This window comes from Medicago sativa, chromosome 2, assembly GCF_051527215.1.
Source record: "Medicago sativa cultivar Bolivia chromosome 2, Bolivia_mono, whole genome shotgun sequence".
Classification (NCBI taxonomy): Eukaryota; Viridiplantae; Streptophyta; class Magnoliopsida; order Fabales; family Fabaceae; genus Medicago; species Medicago sativa.
In genome coordinates, this window is record NC_140750.1 from 48212512 (window position 1) to 48231842 (window position 19331).

General features: G+C 35.9%; 1 non-coding gene and 1 pseudogene across 1 annotated transcript; one reads left to right on the forward strand and one right to left on the reverse strand.

The window, feature by feature from the left end:
* Positions 1-7212: 7212 nt before the first annotated feature.
* LOC146947055 (uncharacterized) lies at positions 7213-17896 on the forward strand (annotated as a pseudogene).
* LOC146947056 (small nucleolar RNA R71) lies at positions 13424-13530 on the reverse strand. Its single transcript, XR_015029485.1, has one exon. It is a non-coding gene; the product is annotated as a small nucleolar RNA R71 (small nucleolar RNA).
* Positions 17897-19331: the final 1435 nt, after the last annotated feature.

The window sequence follows — 19331 nt, forward strand, 5'->3', positions numbered from 1 at the left end:
AATGGTTTTAGCACAAATTAATTTTTTTTTATTTGGACAAAAAAGGAAAGTTGTTAATTTTATAGGGGTGAAAAACATATTCAACTCTACTTTTAAATCCAATGTTTACAGTATAATATAGATTCATCAACAAAAAAAAATATAATATAGATTAATTGAAAAATAAACATTCATAAGTACACTATAAAAAACGAATAAACACAATATAACCAACAAATAGTTAATAATTGGCTTAATTGCATGTTTGATCCCTTATGTTTATTTTAGTTTTTAAGTTGGTCTTTTATGTTTTAAAAGTTTCAATTCGGTCCCTTACGTTTTAAAAGTTTCAAGTTGGTCCAAAACGTTACTCACATTGAGATAAGTTAGTCCCTTCCGCGACATGATATTGAGTTTAAAAAAACAAAAAATATTAAAAAAATGTTTTAAAATTGATTTTCTATATAAGTTAAGTTCCATCACCGCTATTGTCAACCTGAATCTTTAAATGTTAAGTGATGGAAGGGACTAACTTACTCCAAAGTGAGACCAACCTGAAACTTTTAAAACGTAAGAGATCAAATAGAAACTTTTAAAACATAAGGGACCAACATGAAAACTAAGATAAACAGAAGGGATCAAACATGCAATTAAGCCGTAATAATTAATGTATAACTAAGTAGAAAAATAAATTATTAGTAGAAGCTTGCGCAACTATTATTTAGTTAAAGGGAAATGCTAACCAATGCACCCGGGGCACTGGTTAAGAATATGAAAAAAGAAATTTTATAGCAGTTAATGCATTGAAATTGTGTAATTAATTGATAATAATGTCAAAAGCAGCATCCTTTTGTGGTAATAATTCCTTTTATGATAAGCTTAACCGCTGCACCCAGGGCACTAGTTAGCAGGACCCTTAGTTAAATTACATGGTGGTCATCCAAATAGTTGACACTACCATGATAATATTAAAGTTTACAGTAATATGTTTTCGTTCACCTTGATATAGTGGTGGATCGTTTTCTTCAAAAAAAGAAAAAAAGATAGAGGTAGACCGTCACCACTCATTCTTATTGGTGAAAACTATAATTGCAATGGTAGTCTGATGTTAGGTTCTGATTATGCACCAATAATTGAGTTTAAGAGTCAAATGAACATTTTAAATACAATATTTCTTTGTACAGTGCGAATGTTGACGGTCAAGATCTTAATGTTTCTTTGGTTGAGAGCTTAAAAATACATTGATGAGCATAATGTACTCGCAAAAATGATTTTCTATGTTATAGATCACGTCGAACAAGAAGACCCGACCAATTTGTATTTTAGATTATTATCAATCTTTCAAAGGGTGCTAGAATGCATAATTTACTTATGTTATGTGTGATGATGTTGCAAAACTAATAATCAACGATGGTAATGCAGTTGAAAAAGGTCGAGACATTAATATTGAAAGTGTGTGTGTGTAGAGTTCAAACAAATATATGAGACATATATTTTATTTGTGCCACTTCAATATCCATTGTTGTTTCCTTTATGGTTAAGATGAATATTATGTAGATATAAAAATTAGATTGGAGGACCACAAGAATGTTGAACATAAAGGAAAAGGGTTTCAATGAGGGGGTTTATTTCGTATTGGATTGAAGAGAGACATGTTGAGTATGGTAACATCACATTCAACCAAGAGCAACCACATAAATGAGGATAACACTAGACATGACAACAAAACTCATACTCACGGTTACCCGTCCAAATCAACCCCGATTTGACGAGTTTTCCCCTTTTTGACTCGGTTTGGCTATGAGTTTGTGTTTTCCCCGACTTCAAAACATGGGTATAACATAGATATAGGTACTCACCCCGAACCCATACCCAAACCCATCCCATTGTAGAAAATTACTTTATCATCCATTGATATTTGACATTTTATAAAATTTGCAATTGATATTTAAAGAAGCAACCAACTAATTCACTCAATGAAATGTTAAAATAAGCATATTATTGGATAATGCATTACAACATTTTCCTCGAGGTTAAAAAAACTTAATTTTTATTGAAAAATAATAATTCATTATGGGGACAGAGATGAGGCGGGGATACCAAACCCGTTGGGGACGGGGATGTGATTCAATTCCTCATCCCTGTTGGGTATGGGTAACGTGATGAGTAAGTATATGGGAGCCAGGGATAGGGATGGGGAAGGTAAAACCCGTCCCCACCCCGCCCCAATGCCATGCCTAGATAACTCTATATCTTCACCCAAAGGCTTAAGACATTAAGTATATGAGCCACCTCACTTATATGTTTCTCAACATTTACTCTTGCATTTAATGTCGAATTTTAACTCACACTGGACACATTAACATATATACATTAAGTATGAGACTCTTTGTGTCAATGGTCCACCGCCAAGAACCACTTCTGCTCCCCTCCAATGTTGAACTGAGATATGATACCACTTTAAGTCCTTCTTAGGTAGTCAACATTAATGCGAATCGATACATTGCAAAAAGAGCAACCACATGTGAGAATGATACCGCGTCTTCTTTCAAAATATTTAGGCTTAATTATATGCGTTCATTTACTTATTTGTTGTACAACCTCTGCTCATTTATCCAATGTTGAACTTTAACTAACAATTGATACATCACAATATTCTCTCCCCCAAGTATGTGAAATTTTAGCCCGTGCTTGGCACGGGTGTCCATACTAGTGGTAGTAGAATTCTTGTCCATTAAAAAGAGTTAGTTTTTCTATCTTTAATTCTATTTAGTGATTTTATATAATTTATATTATATGTATTCTTGTTTTGATTGAATATTGTGTTGATTGTTATGAGAATTTTTTTATTAGATTTGGCATGTTGATAATTATATATGATTCTTAAAATGATTTGTGGTTCATAAAATATTAGAGGTTGGTCGGTTGCATTTTATCTTTGGATATTTTGTTGATGACATTGAGTCTCATAGCATATCATGGAGTCTTTGGGCTACGGCCAAGCAGAGACCATTTAGTGGTCTAGTGTTTTTGGGCTACGGCCTTGCAGAGACCATTTAGTGGACTATTTTTATTGGGCTACGGCCTTGCAGAAACCATTTAGTGGTTTAGTGTTATTTGGGCTATGGCCTTGCAGAGACCATTTAGTGGTTTAGTGTTTTGGGGCTACGGCCTTGCAGGAACCATTGAGTGGTTCATTCTTCTATTAGTTGTGGCTGTGTGCGTTAACATGACGTTATCCGGATCATTTGAGTCTTGCATATCATGCACTTCATGTATAAAGTCTTAGAAAATATTTTTTTGGTGTACTTTATTCTTTTGGCAATTTCTAATCCTTTTTAGTTGATGAGTACTTTTATTATTATTTTATGGCATTTTCTGAGTTTAGGTGATCCCATGTTGAACCGGAAATTGACCCTTACATTAATACAATGTTGTAGGTGCCAAAGAAAGAAATATGAAGTTGATGTATGATTGAAGCGTACGCGGGGGACAAAAATGGGTTTATTAAATTGTATATGTAAATTAAAAGTATTTTTGAAGTGTATTATTTTCTTCTGTTGGAAAATAATGAATTGTAAATAGAAATTTTCTAACAATTTATTTAAATAGCTTATCTTTCTATTAGTTTCATTTCTATAGTTTATTTTTTAAAATAAAAAAAAATAGTAGTGTCATATTTTCTAAAGAAAATGAATATTTTTAAGTAATGTCTTGGACGAAAATCTGGGACGTTACATTCATCCTCTCGTTAGGATCCGTAGGGAGCTCCCCGCTAGTGATGTAGCAGATTAACGGTCCTCGCCAATCTTGGATCTCCGAGACCGCGTTGATTTCATGAAGGCGAGCTTTTTTCCTTTGAATGCTTGGTTCTGTAAGGACTTCTTGTATTACGGCTTTGTTCCCATTTGTTGTTCGCATGCTAGCTAGTTTGGAGAGGATGTCTGCTCTGGCGTTCTGTTCGCGGGGAACATGTACTACGTCGACGGAGTCGAATTCTTTCATTTTAGCTTGCACCAGTAGGACGTATTCTTGCAGATGTTCCTCCGGGACTTGGAATTCTCCGCTGACCTGGGAGGCTACGAGTTGTGAATCTGTGCAGATTTTGACTGAAGCCCTCACTGTTTAGTTTTTATGTTTTTGATGATGTTCTTTAGCACAGTTTAGATAGTCTTATGTTTTTGTTATGTGGCATGTTAAAGCACCGTAGAGTCTGTTCAGTTTGATCTTGATGTCTCGTGTCGTTTGAAAAAGTGTCAAAATTCATTGTGAATCAAATTGAATCGACTAATCACAGCCTGAATCGATTCAATAAAGTTTCTGACTTAATTTGAATCAATTCACATATATTTAAATCGATTCATCCATGCATCGTTTCTTTTCTGTTTGAATCGTCTCACAAAAGTTTCTGACTTGCTATGAATCAATTCACATGATGCTTGAATCGATTCAATCTTCATCTGGGTACGTTTGAATCGAGTCACAGGCACCTTGAGTCATATCATCCTTCATACTTATTTGGTGTGTCTTTTTGCTGTCTGAATCAATTCACATACTTAGTGAATCGATTCAACCTGTTGTTTTTGTGCGAAAATTTAGTCTTGCACCTCCTTCTATAAATAGTCTTCTCCTCATAACTACAAAAGTAATTGAATCATTTGCATCTATTCTCTCTAGGTCTCAAAAACTCATTGCTCATACATTCTTCAAGATTAAACACTTTTTCTTAGAATCACTTTGTCTTTGAGTGTGTAGATTCTCTAGGGTGCTAGTAGGGATTGTAAGTTGGTTCTCTCAAGGAGATTGATTGGGCTTAATCAAGGCTCTAAAGGAAGTGAATAATCTCATTCCACCTCTAAAGGGCTTGGGGGTCTTTCTAACCGTTCTTGAAGTCGAAGGGGGTTCGTTTGTCGGACGTAGCATTGAAGACTCAAGTGAAGAGTTTGAAGGAGTGCACGGGCAATTCAAGGATCCAAAGATTCAAGGAACACCAAATTCAAGGGGTACTTGAAGTGTGGGTGAGCTTTGTTTTACATAGGAGTTGAAGAATTAGGGCTTTAATTTGAAGGAACTCTTGTAAACATTGTAATCAACTTTTCATACATAGTGGATGACCTTGGTGAAGGCGTACTTCATCAAGAAGAGTAGACGTAGCCCTTAGCGAGGGTGAACTACTATAAATCTTGGTGTTCTCTCTCTCTCTCTCTCTCTCTCTCTCTCTCTCTCTCTCTCTCTCTCTCTCTTTACTTTTATAGCACTTGAATATTTGAATAATTGATTAGTGAATTGCTAGCTTTGATCTAAGTAGTGTTTTCTCAATAGACTAATCTAAATCCATTTGATTTAGGTTAAAAAATTTCTCTTGGATCAATTAATTGCAATACCAATTCAATTATTCAAGTGTTTTGTATTTTCAATTGATAATTAGGTTTATTGTCATATAGGTTTGGTTTGAAATTGTATATCATTGTGTATCTTGTTTAAGGATTGTTAATGATTGATTGTGCTCAAAGATTTGTATCGTGAATCTCTCAATTCTAAGATAAAATCTTATTCCACATATATTTGGTATTTGTTGATTCATTGTTTGTGATTCTTCAAGCAAATTTCAAATAGTCAATTTGTTAAAATCGTTTTTCACAAATCTCCAAAAAGTTTTTCAAAAGCGCTATTCACCCCCTCTCTAGCTTGGTAACTACCTAGCCATATAGACCAACATTGACCCTTTTGGCTCCCATGTCTTTAGAAACCCGTAGTCCGGCCAGGAAAGCTTCGTATTCTGCAGTGTTGTTCGTCATTGAGAAAGATTGTCCTAGGGATAGTTCCATCACAATTCTGTCGTCGTTTTCGATGATTATGCATGTTGGAACAAAATGTGTTTAACATTACCCTTTGAGAGTTTTGATGATAACAAGGTATTAAAAATCGTCAATTCGATAGGCTAATATTTGTTCAAGTGTACAGGACCATAGACAAAAATTTGACATCTTCAATAGGTTCTGGAAGAACAAAAGAGAGCTAAGAAATCAACAAAAAGGAAGCTTGAAGCATCTGAAGAGAAGTGCTCCTGAATTCAAAGTGCTCCTGAAGTGATGACGTCATCAGAAGCAAGTTCATCAGAAGCATCTCATCAGAAGCTGAAGATCACCAGAAGCTGAAGTTCATCTGGAGATGCAAGACTTAAACCTTCAAAGTTTGTTCAAAGGATTTAATCTCATCTAAGCATTGCAGAAGACTGGAAGAGTGAAGCAACGACTATTTTGAAAGGATTTGAAGCCATATGATGCTTGTTCTTTAAAGAGCGTTGACAAAGTACAATTGTATGAAGTGTACAACCACTACCTCCACTACTCTATTTTTGTCTCTGCTACAAGACAAGAAAAACAGCTCTGCCTGCAACAACGTTCCTTCACAATTGGAATGAATTTGAAATTGATCCTTCATAGGACAATAACCATATCATGTAAAAGATCATTGATGATTGATCAAAGCTTCAAACGACTCTATTTTGATGTGCTGGCAATTCACAACGTCTCTTTCACACCTCTATATAAAGGAGTGAAGACTTAGAGATTGGCAAGGACTCAACAAAAATTTACAAGTACCAAAACTCTGCTGAAATTGTTCTGCATTCAAAAGTTCACTTAGAATTTCTTATCAACTTTCATATCTTAGAAATTCTAGAGTCTTAAGAGTCTGTATCTGATTTGTATTGTGAACACCACTTATTGTATATCAAGTGTTCAACCTCAAACATTTTCTTTGTAATTCTGTTTGATTAGAAGTATCTTGTAGTTGTGCTTGAGCATTAGAAGTCTCTTGATTGTGTTCAGGAGAATAGGAATTCTCTTGCAGTTGTGCTTGAGCAGTTTGAAGTCTTTTGCTAAGTTTAGCAGTGAGCAGTTGTAATCAGATATTACATTTTAGTGAACTCACCTTGGAAGTGCAAGGGGGACAGGACTACTTCCAGTTTGTGGAAGGAACCTGTATAATTGCTTTGTGTCTTTCTTCTTTCTCTCTCTCTATTTTTATCCGCTGCAAGTTAGTCCTGAACATCACTTCAGAAGTAGAACTCTATCTGCTTCTGATCAGTGTTTTCAGCTTAGGAGAAAACGAAGAAAAAGCTAACACAATTCAACCCCCCTTCTTGTGTTTTTCTCACCTTCAATTGGTATCAGAGCCTGTTTTTTGTCTTAACACTTAACACTGTAACAGAAAAAATATGAGAAAAATATGTCTGCTGAAGGCTCTGGTTCTGGATCTGGCACTGCTGTTCCATATGATTATGGTGACAGCAAGAAATCTAACTCTGGAAAAGTTCCTAAGTTCAATGGAGATCCTGAAGAATTTTCTTGGTGGAAAACCAACTTCTACAGCTATGTCATGGGTTTAGATGAAGAACTATGGGACATACTTGAAGACGGTGTTGGTGACTTGGTCCTTGATGAAGAAGGAGCTGATGTTGATAGAAAGAAACATACTCCTGCTCAGAAGAAAATTTACAAGAAGCATCATATTATCAAAGGAGCACTTGTCACTGCTATACCTAAAGCAGAGTACATGAAGATGAGTGACAAATCCACTGCTAAGGCAATGTTTGCTTCTCTTTGTGCAAACTATGAAGGCAACAAGAAAGTAAGAGAAGCAAAAGCTCTTATGCTTGTTCATCAGTATGAGTTGTTCAAGATGAAAGATGATGGAACTATTGAGGAGATGTACGCAAGGTTTCAAACCCTAGTCTCTGGACTACAAATACTGAAGAAGTGTTATGTTGTTTTTGCTCATGTTAGCAAGATACTAAGAAGCTTGTCTACTAGATGGAGACCTAAGGTTACTGCTATTGAGGAAGCTAAAGATTTAAACACTTTAAGTGTTGAAGATCTTGTCAGTTCTCTCAAGGTTCATGAGATAAGTCTAAATGAACATGAGCCTACTAAGAAGAGTAAATCTATTGCTCTACCATCTAAAGGGAAGTCATCAAAAGCTCTTAAAGTTATTAAATCTGAAGAAGAGTCACCTGATGGAGACACTAATGAAGATCCTACTGAGAAGATGGCTATGCTCTCCAACAAGCTTGAGTATCTGGCAAGGAAGAACATGAAGTTTCTGAGTAAGAGAAGTGGTAGCAAGAGCTCCAAGAAAGAAGATCAGATGGGTTGCTTCAACTGTAAGAAGCCTGAACACTTCATTCCTGATTGCCCTGATCTTCAGAAGGAGAAATCAAAGGATAAGTCAAAGAAATCAAGTTTCAATTCAAGGAAATTCAGAAAGCAGATTAAGAAGAGTTTAATGGCAACCTGGGAAGATTTAGATAGTGAATCTGGGTCTGAAAAAGAAGAAGCTGGAGATGAAGCAAATGTAGCTATGAGGTTAGTGGCTACGGTGACTTCAGAAGCAGATCCTGACTCAGACTCTGAAAATGAAAATGAGGTATATTCTTAAAGAACTCCTTCCACATTTTGAACTGAGAACCAATGAGTTGAAAGATTTAAAAGAAAAATATGTTGAGTTAATGAAACAACAAGAATCAACTCTATTGGATCTGAAAGCTTCTGAAGAAGGACTTAGAGGCTTTGACTTCATTTGTAAAACTTATGAAGAGAAGCTCAAGTATCTTTTTCAGAAGCTACAAGAAAAGTGTAATGGAAAGTCTTTAAGCAAACATGAAATTGCTCTTGAAGATTTCATTATATCTGTTATTGACAGAAGCAAAGTTGCTTCAATGATTTACAGTAGTTACAGAAACAATGGTAAAGGGATTGGATTTTCAGGAGGGAAACCTAATGAAATCAGTCTTAAAGCATGTTGTGAATGCATCAAGGAAGGATTGAAAACCTTCTTTGTACCTGAAGGTGCTAAGTTTGAAACTGTGGTTCAGTCAGAACCTGAAGCTTCCAACTCTAAGGCTAAGATTACATCAAAGCCAAAGAACTCTAAGCCAAAGGGAAAGACAAACTCTGATTCTAAGACTTCAAAGATCAAGATTCTAAAGAGATCAGAACATGTTCCTCAGAGTCTGTTGAAACCTGAATTTGAGGTCCTGAAGTCTAAGTTTCAGAAGAACAAAACAGTTCTTGCTCCTGGAGAATCAAAACCAAAAGGTGTTAAACCTATGGTAATGATTAACCAGAATTTACAAAACTTACAGCACAAGGTACAAGAAGTGAAGAGTAAAACTTCTAGTACTAACCTGAAAGGACCCATAAAACAATGGGTACCTAAATCTTAAATTGTCAATGCTACAGATATGTCTAAGAGCAAAGGAAAAGCAAAAATCATGGTACCTAGACAGCGGTTTCTCAAGGCATATGACAGGAGAGAAGTCTATGTTTCTCACCCTCACAATGAAAGAAGGAGGAAATGTGAAGTCTGGAGGCAACCAGTCTGGCAAGATCATTGGTACATGAACTATTGGTAACTCTTCTATCTCAATTAATAATGTGTGGTTGGTAGATGGTCTTGAACATAACCTTTTGAGTATCAGTCAGTTTTATGATAATGGTTACGATGTGATGTTCGAAAAAACCAACTGCACAGTAATCAACAAAGATAACACGTCCATAGTATTCAAGGGAAAAAGGATGGAGAATGTCTATAAAATTAACTTCTCTGAACTGGTTGAGCAGAAGGTAATTTGCCTTCTGTCAGTGAATGATAAGAAATGGATGTGGCACAGAAGGTTGGGACATGCTAACTGGAGATTAATCTCTAAGCTTAGTAAGTTACAACTTGTCAAAGGCCTACCTGACATTTACTATCATTCAGATGCACTGTGTGGTGCATGCCAGAATGGGAAGAATGTAAAATCATCTTTTAAAACAAAAGTCATTGTCTTAACCTCCAGACCCTTAGAATTACTTCATATTGATTTATTTGGACCAGTTAGCACTGCATTCTTATATGGAAGTAAATATGGATTAGTCATTGTTGATGATTACAGCAGATGGACCTGGGTAAAATTCCTGAAAAGTAAGGATAATGCTTATGATGTATTCAGCAACTTCTGCACTCAAATTCAGTCTGAAAAAGAAATGAAGATTTTAAAAGTAAGAAGTGATCATGGTGGAGAGTTTGAAAATGAGCCATTTGAAATTTTATGTGAAAAACTTGGAATTGTCCATGAATTCTCTTCTCCTAGAACTCCACAGCAAAATGGGGTTGTAGAGAGAAAGAATAGAACTTTACAAGAAATGGCTAGAACCATGATTCATGAAAACAATTTGGCTAAACATTTCTGGGCAGAAGCAATGAATACAACATGTTATGTCCAAAATAGAATCTATATCAGACCTATCTTGGAGAAAACAGCATATGAACTCTTTAAGGGAAGAAGACCCAATATCTCTTACTTTCATCAATTTAGATGTACCTGTTACATTCTAAATAACAAGCTCTACCTAAAGAAATTTGATACCAATGCCCAAAGAGGAATCTTTCTAGGTTACTCTGAAAGGTCAAAGGCATACAGAGTGTATAATTCAGAAACACTTTGTGTTGAAGAATCAATGCACGTTAAATTTGATGACAAAGAGCCTGGAAATAAAACTCCATAGGAAGATGAAAGTTATGCAGATATACAAGTTTCTGAAGATACTCCAGAACCTGATCAGATAGCTGAATCTGAAGATAGTCCAGAAGCTGAACCAACTCCAGAAGCACAAGATGAAGTTTCTTCTGATGAAGCTCAAGATGGCTCTCAGCAAGCTAATCAATCCAAGAAAACATTCAAGTACAAGTCTTCACATCCTGAGGATCTAATCATTGGAAACAAAGAGAGTCCTAGAAGAATAAGATCATATTTCAGACAAGAAGAGTCTATGATAGGACTGTTTTCAGTGATTGAACCTACTACAGTTGATGAAGCACTTTCAGATGATGGATGGATATTAGCTATGCAAGAAGAGCTTAATCAGTTTCAAAGGAATGATGTGTGGAATCTGGTACCCAAACCTCAGCAGAAGAACATTATTGGAACAAAATGGGTATTCAGAAACAAGCTGAATGAACAAGGTGAAGTAGTCAGAAACAAGGCAAAACTTGTTGCACAAGGTTACAGTCAACAAGAAGGCATTGATTATACTGAAACATTTGCTCCAGTTGCAAGATTGGAAGCAATCAGGTTACTTCTATCCTATGCAGTGAATCATGGCATAATATCATATCAAATGGATGTCAAGAGTGCATTTCTTAATGGAGTCATTGAAGAAGAAGTGTTTGTCAAGCAACCTCCTGGTTTTGAGGATCTTAAGTATCCTGACCATGTTTACAAACTTAAGAAATCACTATATGGCTTGAAACAAGCTCCCAGAGCTTGGTATGATAGACTAAGTAATTTCTTGATCAAAAATCATTTTAAAAGAGGCCAGGTTGACACAACACTCTTCAGAAGGACTCTTGGGAAAGACATTCTTGTTGTGCAGATGTATGTTGATGATATAATATTTGGTTCTACTAATGCATCTCTTTGCAAGGAATTTTCAAAGTTAATGCATGATGAATTTGAAATGAGTTTGATGGGAGAGCTGAAGTTTTTCATTGGAATTCAAATCAATCAAAGCAAAGATGAAGTATATGTTCATCAAACAAAGTATACTAAGGAGCTTCTCAAGAAGTTCAAGCTGGAAGATTGTAAAGTGATGAACACTCCAATGCATCCAACCTGCACCTTAAGCAAAGAAGATACTGGAACAAAGGTAGACCAGTGATGAGTCATTAATTAATCTATTTTAATGCGTTATTTAGTTTAGTTTTATAAAGATTTGATTTTATTTTATTGCATATTTATTTCCTTTTTGAATATTTTACTTTAAATTGCATTTTATTTTATTTTAGGAACGAATATATGGTGGAAGGTGTCTTGGAGCAAAAGAAAGAGGACTGGAGCAAATACAGTACAAAAATACGAAGATACGAGACAAAAATATGTCTCTACCAAGTCAGAAGCTTGGCACGGCCGGTGCCAACACGTGGCACGGCCGTGCCACCCTCCAAAGCCACTTTTGCTGCTTTTCTTCAAGCCCAAGTTACCCTGTTGCAGCTTTACTGATTTACCCTTATAGTTGCTTAGTTTTTAAGTCAATTGTAAAGCTATAAATAAAGTAGCATTCCACCATAAACAATTCACCTTTGCTTAGAATATTTCAGTATTATTATTTCAATAAAGTTCCTTTCTTTTATTTCTTTCTTGCAATTTATTGTTTTCTCTCTTCTTCCCCCATGTCTACAATGAACATTAGTGAGTAGACTTCTTTGTCTTGGGATTGTTGGGAAAGTCTAATGACATAATCCTAACGAACCAAGCTTTAACCCTAATTTTATGTAACCGTAATTTCTAATTTAGATTCACCGTTTTAACATGGATTAACCATTATCAAACTGTAGAAGCGAAAGTGGAGGGTTTGATAATTGTTAATCCATTATCCCAAACATCAATTCATAATGCGAAAGCGGAGTTTTGATGTTGGAACAAGTGAATCTAGACAATAATTGCAAAGGCAACGAAATATTCTTTGCAATTATTGAGACACAAGTAGTTTCAATCCTTATAAGCATCTTCTAGTAATCAAGTCAGCGAAATAGGCTTGGTTACTAGAAGTAAACTCTCACCGGACTTTTATCGGAAAGTTGAGGGGCTAAAGGGAAACCGGTCTTTAGAAATTAAGGTGTAAACCATGAAATTAGAAGTTAAAGTCTTGTCTAGTGAAAGATTTGTTATTATGACGAACCAATAATCCCAAGGCTCTTTATTATTATTGTTATTTACCTTCAGCAATCAAACCTCTTTTTATAAACTTTCTTCTCCTCTAATCATTCTTTTAAAGTTAATTGAATTGAACAACTCCCTAGTGGAACGATACTCTTTTACTACTATTACTTCGATAGACCGTGCACTTGCGGTTTGGTTCTATCAAGTTTGATTAACTTTTTAATAGTGATTAGACTGGAAAAAAAATCTTTTTCTTTATTTTATTTTATTTTATATAAAAAAAATCTTTTTCTCTATTTTATTTTATTTTTTTCTTTATTCTTTCTTTTTATATTTCTTCTTTTGCCTTTAACTTCTTGGGAAGATAATAACGATATGGCTAAGGAATGCACTCTCATAGAGTATGCAATCCCATCTTCAAATGAGTCATACGATGCTATTGTGTACCCAACGGTTGATGACAATTTTGAAATAGAACCTGCACTTATTCACTTAGTGCAGCAAAATCAATTTTTCGGATCACCCACTGAGGATCCGAATTTTCATATTTCAACTTTTTTAAGACTCAGTGGAACCGTGAATGCAAACCAAGAGGTCGTAAGGCTGCACTACTTTCCTTTTTCCCTAGCAGGTAGAGCTAGTACTTGGTTTAATTCATTGGAAATTGGTTCTATCACTTCATGGCATCAAATGAACCAAACTTTTCTTGCTCAATTCTTTCCATATTCTAAAACTGTTCAATTAAGGAATCAAATCATACAATTCAATCAAAAAGATGGAGAATCTCTTTATGATGCGTGGGAGCTTTTCAAAGAAATGCTTAGACTTTGTCCCCATCATGGTTTAAAGAATTGGCTTATTATTCACATTTTTTATAATGGTCTTTTGTATACCACAAAAATTTATGTTGATGCAGCTGCAGGTGGAGCTTTAATGAACAAGAATTACACAGAAGCATACGCCTTGATCGAAGACATGGCTCAGAATCATTACAAGTGGACCGACGAGAGAGCCATCACTAATTCTTCACCCTCCAAAAAGAAGGCAGGTATGTATGAAGTCTCTAACTATGATCACCTTGCCATTAAGATTGATGCATTAACCCAAAAATTTGAAAAAATTAATGTTAGTGCCATCTCTTCTTCTTCTTCTTCTTCTTCTTCTTCTTCTTCTGCATCTCCTTTTTATGAAATTTGTGGTGTATTTGGCCATATTGGCATTGGTTGCCAACTAGGTAGTGTTGTTAGAAGTCCTGAGCAAGTAAACTATGCTCAATATAATCAAGGGTTTGGAAACAATCAGATTTTTTTTCAAACCCATCAAAATCTTTTTGGACAACAAACAACACCACCCGGTTATGCAAACAACCAAGGAGTCCCTCAAAAATCCAGCTTGGAAATTTTACTAGAAAAATGTGTTATGATTCAATCCGAGCAGCTCCAAGAGCTTAAAAATCAAACTGAATTTTTGAAGGACTCTCTTGCCAAACTTACATCAAAAGAAGACCCCATAGTTACTCACAGTCAGATGCTTGAGACTCAGACTTCTCAAGTGCCCCAACAGGTGGCTACTTCCTCTCAATCCTCCGATGTCCTCCTAGACCAAACCGAAACCAACCCCAAAGACCATATAAGTGCTATTACTCTTAGGGATGGTAAACAATTAGAGGACCCCGTTGTGAAAATTAAGAACAATGAAGGAGAGATAGGGAGTGATGAGCCTCAAAGTGAGAAAGCCATAGGGGAGAATGAAAAGCCATTCGTTTCACCATCTCATGAGCATGAAATTCCATTAACACAAGGGTTTGATGAGTCCAAGTTAGATGAGCAATTTATGAATTTTATTGAAATACTTCCAAACAAATTGCCACCTAAACTTAAGAATCTAGGAAGCTTTTCCCTACCTTGTGTCATAGGATTTGAAACCTTTGAGAAAGTCATGTGTGATTTGGGAGAGAATGTTTGTTTGATGCCATTATCCCTTAGTGAGAGATTGGGTATAGGATAGTTACAACCACCTTCCAACCGTCAAGCTAGTGACTCTAAACAAGCGCTTCGTGGGAGGCAACCCACGCATTTAATTGTTTTTGTTTTGTTTGTTTTTCCTTGTTTTAAGTTGTTTTGTAGGTAATTGTCCAAGTACGATTCAAGAAAATGAAAAATTTTGAAGCCCCCTGGACCAGAAAGGTGGCACGGCCCGTGCTAAGGTTGGCACGGCCCGTGCCAAGGTTGGCACGGCTGTGCCCGATCTCTAGTAGCCTATAACCCAATTTTTTTCTCTCCTTCTTCATTCCTTCACACACACAAACCTCTCTCTACCTTCAAACTTTTCTCTAGAACCTCCATAACCATCAAACCTCAAAAGTTCATATCTCCATCAAAACTCCACCAAATCAATCCAATTCTTCCACAAAATCAATCACAAACCACCATTCAAAAACAACTTTCATCCACCCAAAGACATAATTCACCAAAACCCTATTCTCATTAACCCAACCACAAATTCTTAACCAAACTCCACAACTAAACTCATAAACCTTACTCAAACACAAACCCAAACCTAAACCAACCTTTTCTACCAAAATTCTTCCCAAACCCTAACCTTTACCCAAACCACACAAAGTCAACCTAAGGTTAATGGCTTCAAGAAGAGGTGGTAAAGAAGTAGCAAGCTCTTCCGGAGGACCTCAAGCAAAGAAGAAAGCACCGGCAAAGAATCATGGAATCCAATTCAAAGACAACACACAAAGGGATAGGTATAAAGTTCTAACTTCTAAACCTTTATATCCTTGTCAATATCCTGATTCTCATAGTTTGAATGTGCTAGGCATTAGAGATAATGTGTATAGTTGCTAGGAAACTTAGAATGGATTGAGATATTGAAACCTATGAGAGGGTATGAGAATTTCACCTATGAGTTTCTAAGTTCAATTGTTTTTACTAAAGACAGGTTGAATTTTGATAATCCTAACCATAGAGTTTGTTTCCACTTAGGTTGTGAACACTTGTTTCTACTTGCTTGATTGTCTTGCCGATGTAGGTAATAGGCCTGCCGGGGAAAGGGGGAGATAGTAGTGGGTGGCATCATCACATATATAACTAGGCAATTTTGAGTGGGTGAAAATGAGGGGATAAATCCAATTGAGGGAAAAAATAGGCTAAACATAGAGACCCTCATTGCAATAAACTTCATAAAACATCATCCGCCCATGCAATATTCACTCAAGCTTAATGTATCTATTTTGTTACTACTTCCTAACCCATCTCGGACTAGCATCGAGGTGGAAGCAAATTTGTTGTATGTTGATAATGACCAGGTACATGATGAGCAAGGCCAAGATGAAGGAGAAGGTGCTAACTTGCACCACGATGAGGAAGAAGGTGTTAACTTGCACCAAGAGGAGCACCATGGTCATGACACCGATAACCTTAATGAAGATCAAAGATGGGCATGGATTCACAATGAATTTGAAAGGATGAGCACCGAGCAACAGAGGCAAGGTGTTGAAATCTCCGGGCTTCGCAATGATGTTCAAAGGGGCAACCGCTTAACACAAGAAAATAATGAAATGCTCCGCCGGATGATGCAACACCTCCATCTCCAAGGTCCTTCTTATGGACCTCAATAAATTGTGAGCTTTCCTCTTCCTCTCTTCCCTTCTCTCTTCTCTCTTTCTCCTACTCCTTCTTCTTCTTCTACTTCTTCCCCTTCTTCTCTTTTAATTTCTTTTTCTTTTGAATCATTGAGGACAATTCTTCCCCTAGGGGTGTGTGTGTGTGTGTGTGTGTGTGGGGGGGGGGGTGGCTAATAAAGTGTCTAGAGTCATAGTATTTCCAAACTCCCTTGAACTTTATTGTTTTGTTTTGTTTTTAAAGCGAAAGGCATGACTAGTAGCTTGTTTTCAATGTAAAAAAATGGCATAAATTTTTTTGTTTTGTCTCTTCTTTAAAGGTTGTTTCTTGTACATAAAAGTAGTTTCTTGTGTTCCTTGTGTTCTTGCTATACCCATGTCTTGTTTTGTTGTGAAAATTCTCCAATGAGAAAAGCACCCGGTTGCAATCTTTGAGCAAGTGTATGAGTAGGTATTTTAAGGAGCACGTTCTATCTTTAGTGTTAACTTAGACCCTTAAAAGTCTTTAGAGTAAAAGTAGTATAAGTTTGTGTGGGAAAATAATCAATTGTGCTTTATTGTTATATTCTCTTAATTGTTAAAGTTAAATGGGGTGGGAGAATGGCACCAACATGTGGGGGAAAGGACAATCCCTAACTTCCTAATTGTGGTGGTGACTCCCTAATTTGAACTTAAAGTAAAACAAATTCATCAATTCTAGGGGGAAAGGACAATTACATCCAAAAAGACTTCCTACGCGGAGATGAAATAAAAGAAAATTTTGCAGCACTGCTTAGGGTGATTTTGAATCTAGGGGGAAAGGACAATTACATCCGAGAAGACTTCCTATGAGGATAGATAGCCCCTAAGCACCTGCAGCCCCCTTGTGCTTAATTGTTAATTTAATTTAATTTTAACTTAAATTCCCATCACTCTTATATGAAATGAAGAAAGGACTTTTCTCGGTTACTTTAGCATTAAGGATAGAACTTGTTCCTCATAATATCTGTCTTATACAGGAGCAAAGAAAAAGATTGGACTGCACACACTCACACTCACTTGAGACTTGATGTTGGGTTGAATAGGTTCACTAGGAATGTTTGAAATTGTGATTAGTGTACTTGAAACAAAACCTTCAAAGAGACTTGTGTTTTCAATTGCATTGCCATGATTAATCTTTTGTTGCTGCTAATGTCTATTGCCTTTTGCTTGAGGACAAGCAAAGATTCAAGTGTGGGGGAGTTTGATGAGTCATTAATTAATCTATTTTAATGCGTTATTTAGTTTAGTTTTATAAAGATTTGATTTTATTTTATTGCATATTTATTTCCTTTTTGAATATTTTACTTTAAATTGCTTTTTATTTTATTTTAGGAACGAATATATGGTGGAAGGTGTCTTGGAGCAAAAGAAAGAGGACTGGAGCAAATACAGTACAAAAATACGAAGATACGAGACAAAAATATGTCTCTACCAAGACAGAAGCTTGGCACGGCCAGTGCCAACATGTGGCACGGCCGTGCCACCCTCCAGAGCCACTTTTGCTGCTTTTCTTCAAGCCCAAGTTACCCTGTTGCAGCTTTACTGATTTACCCTTATAGTTGCTTAGTTTTTAAGTCAATTGTAAAGCTATAAATAGAATAGCATTCCACCATAAACAATTCACCTTTGCTTAGAATATTTCAGTATTATTATTTCAATAAAGTTCCTTTCTTTTATTTCTTTCTTGCAATTTATTGTTTTCTCTCTTCTTCCCCCATGTCTACAATGAACATTAGTGAGTAGACTTCTTTGTCTTGGGATTGTTGGGAAAGTCTAATGACATAATCCTAACGAACCAAGCTTTAACCCTAATTTTATGTAACCGTAATTTCTAATTTAGATTCACCGTTTTAACATGGATTAACCATTATCAAACTGTAGAAGCGAAAGTGGAGGGTTTAATAATTGTTAATCCATTATCCCAAACATCAATTCATAATGCGAAAGCGGAGCTTTGATGTTGGAACAAGTGAATCTAGACAATAATTGCAAAGGCAGCGAAATAGTCTTTGCAATTATTAAGACACAAGTAGTTTCAATCCTTATAAGCATCTTCTAGTAATCAAGTCAGCGAAATAGGCTTGGTTACTAGAAGTAAACTCTCACCGGACTTTTATCGGAAAGGTGAAAGGCTAAAGGGAAACCGGTCTTTAGAAATTAAGGTGTAAACCATGAAATTAGAAGTTAAAGTCTTGTCTAGTGAAAGATTTGTTATTATGACGAACCAATAATCCCAAAGCTCTTTATTATTATTGTTATTTACCTTCAGCAATCAAACCTCTTTTTATAAACTTTCTTCTCCTCTAATCATTCTTTTAAAGTTAATTGAATTGAACAACTCCCTAGCGGAACGATACTCTTTTACTACTATTACTTCGATAGACCGTGCACTTGCGGTTTGGTTCTATCAACCAGAAGCTGTATAGAGGTATGATTGGTTCTTTGTTATACCTCACTGCATCTAGGCCAGATATTTTATTTAGTGTATGCTTGTGTGCAAGATTCCAATCAGATCTAAGAGAATCTCATTTAACTGATGTTAAGAGAATCTTCAGGTATTTGAAAGGAACAACTAATCTTGGACTCCTTTATAGGAAATCCTTAGATTATCAGCTGATTGGATTTTGTGATGCTGACTATGCTGGTGATAGGATTGAAAGAAAGTCAACTAGTGGCAATTGCCAATTTCTGGGTGATAATCTGATATCCTGGGCTAGCAAAAGACAAGCCACTATTGCTATGTCTACAGCAGAAGAAGAATACATCTCAGCTGTAAGTTGTTGTATACAACTACTTTGGATGAAACATCAGTTGGAATACTATCAGATTAATGCTAACAGTATTCCCATTTATTGTGATAATATTGCTGTTATTTGTTTGTCAAAGAATCCAATTCTACATTCAAGAGCCAAGCATATTGAAATCAAGCATCACTTTATTAGAGACTATGTTCAAAAAGGAATCTTAGATATACAATTCATTGATACTGAGCAT